Source organism: Macaca fascicularis, chromosome 8 (genome assembly GCF_037993035.2).
Source record: "Macaca fascicularis isolate 582-1 chromosome 8, T2T-MFA8v1.1".
Classification (NCBI taxonomy): domain Eukaryota; kingdom Metazoa; phylum Chordata; class Mammalia; order Primates; family Cercopithecidae; genus Macaca; species Macaca fascicularis.
In genome coordinates this window covers 5,501,188-5,503,367 of record NC_088382.1, presented here as the reverse complement: position 1 = coordinate 5,503,367, position 2,180 = coordinate 5,501,188, and the positions used below count along the sequence as shown (strand labels likewise).

The window sequence follows — 2,180 nt, the reverse complement described above, 5'->3', positions numbered from 1 at the left end:
AAGAAAAAGTGAAATTGTCTGTTTGCTGACAACATGATCTTATATAGAGAAAACTGTAAAGACTCCACCAAAAGCTGATAGAATTGATAAATAAATCCAGTAAAGTCACAGGATACAAAATCAACATACAAAATTGGTAGCATTTTTATACACTGATAAAAAGCTATCTGGAAAAGGAATAAAGAAAAGAATCCTGTTTACAACAGCAACAACAAATTAAATATTTAGGTATAAATTTGAAGTGGTAAAAGACTTTTATACAGAAAACTGTAAAACTGATGAAAAAAATTTTTTAAATTACACAAATAAATGGAAAGGTATGCTGTGTTTATTGCTTAATAGAATATTGTTAAAACGTCCATACTATCCAAAGTGATCTACAGATTCAATGCAGCCACTATTAAAATTCTAATGTTATTTTTCACAGAAATGAAAAAAAATTCTTAAATTTGCATGAAACCACAAAAGACCCCAAATAGCCACAAACAATCTTAAGTAAAAAGAACAAAGCTGCTGCAACCAATTAAGCCGACTGAGTTCCTTTCCTCATGGGGGCCCAATGTGCAAAGGCTGCAAACAGCCACTTCCTTGGTAGTGTATGTAGCTCATTTCTTGTATGGTTGCTCTAAGGGACCTTGGGAGACAGGCTTTCAGATGTATGTTCTTGCCTCTGACCTTACACTACCCCAATGTAGACTCCAAACAGGCATGTGAGGTGTCTTTGGAAAGGTCCAGGGCACTGTGGCCAGGGTTTACATTGGCCAAGTTATCATGTCCATTTGCACCAAGCTGCAGAACAAAGAGCATGTGATTGAGGCCCTATGCAGGGCCAAGTTCAAGTTCCCTGGCTGCCAGAAGATCCACATCTCGAAGAAGTGGGGCTTCACCAAGTTCAATGCTGATGAATTTGAAGACATGGTGGCTGAGGAGTGGCTTATCCCAGATGGCTGTGGGGTCAAGTACAGCCCCAGTCATGGCCCTCTGGACAAGTGGTGGGCCCTGTACTCATAAGGGCTTCCACTGTGTTGCCCCTTCTTAACACTCACCAATAAATTCTATCTCCTGTCAAAAAAATAAAATAAAATAAAAAATAAAAAATAAAAAGAAGCATCAGACTGACTTCAAGATATATTACAAAGCACTTATAACCAAAACAGCATGGTACTCACACAACAACACGTTGACCAAAGGAACAGGACAGAAAGCCCAGAAATAAACCCATGCATTTATAGGCAATTGAGTTTTGACAAATGTGCCAAGAACATACAATGTTGAAAGGACAACCTCTTCAAAACTGGGGAAACTGTTCATCTCATGAAGACATCTATGAGGATTGTGTTTTCTTAAGAACAGAAGAGGTAACAACAAATAAAATGATAAAAGAGAATGAGGCATACTGAAGTGGCTTCATTGTCTAGGGTAATACCTGAGACTCATTCCCTCACAGCCACGGAAAGCTATGACTCAGACCACCACAGTGAAGTTAGGAGCAGAAGTTTAATAGGTGAAAGAAAGAGAAGAACTCTCTGCACAGAGAGGGGTCCCAGAGAAAATGGGTTGCTGCTTCCACGATGAAGTACAGGAGGTTTTATAGATGAGCTTCAGGAGGTGGAGGTTTTTTTTACATAGGGCACAAAAGATCGGTCAGACCAGGTGTGCCATTTGCCTAACATGCAAAAATCTGGCCACCCCCATTCTAATCTTTTATGCAGAAATCTGGCGCCATGTTGCCTGTTTCTTTACTGCACACGTGGTGACAAAGAAAAGGGAAGATGGAGCCTCTGGGCTGAACACACCTGGCTCTCAGGTAGTGCCCAATTTCAGGCCCTCATCTTTGTTTGGGGTTCTCCAGAGCAGTATCTACAGAAAGAGTTTGAGTCTTGCTTCCCACTTAACCACTAGAAAGCTACCTAAAGTATGCATCTAACCATCTCACCATCAAAGTTAAATAAAAATAAAACCAGACTTTTTTTTTCGTTTAAGAACCACCGCCTTAGCAGGATACCACAGGACCTCAGTGACCTGGTGGCTGCTCCTGACTCCATCTGTAAAGGACTTTCCCACTTACATTTCCTGCATAGACTGTGGAGTGCCCTACCACAGGACTTTGAGTAAGCTGACCCATTATTAAAATGCTAACCCCCCTGATTTTGATCTACACAATACCTACTCTTTCTTTC

The 2,180-nt window shown here is 40.5% G+C and overlaps 1 non-coding gene across 1 annotated transcript; it reads left to right on the top strand.

Annotated features, from left to right (window-relative positions):
- The first annotated feature begins 513 nt into the window (after positions 1 to 513).
- Positions 514 to 648, top strand: LOC123575383 (small nucleolar RNA SNORA70). The gene has a single exon (XR_006700675.2). It is a non-coding gene; the product is annotated as a small nucleolar RNA SNORA70 (small nucleolar RNA).
- Positions 649 to 2,180: the final 1,532 nt, after the last annotated feature.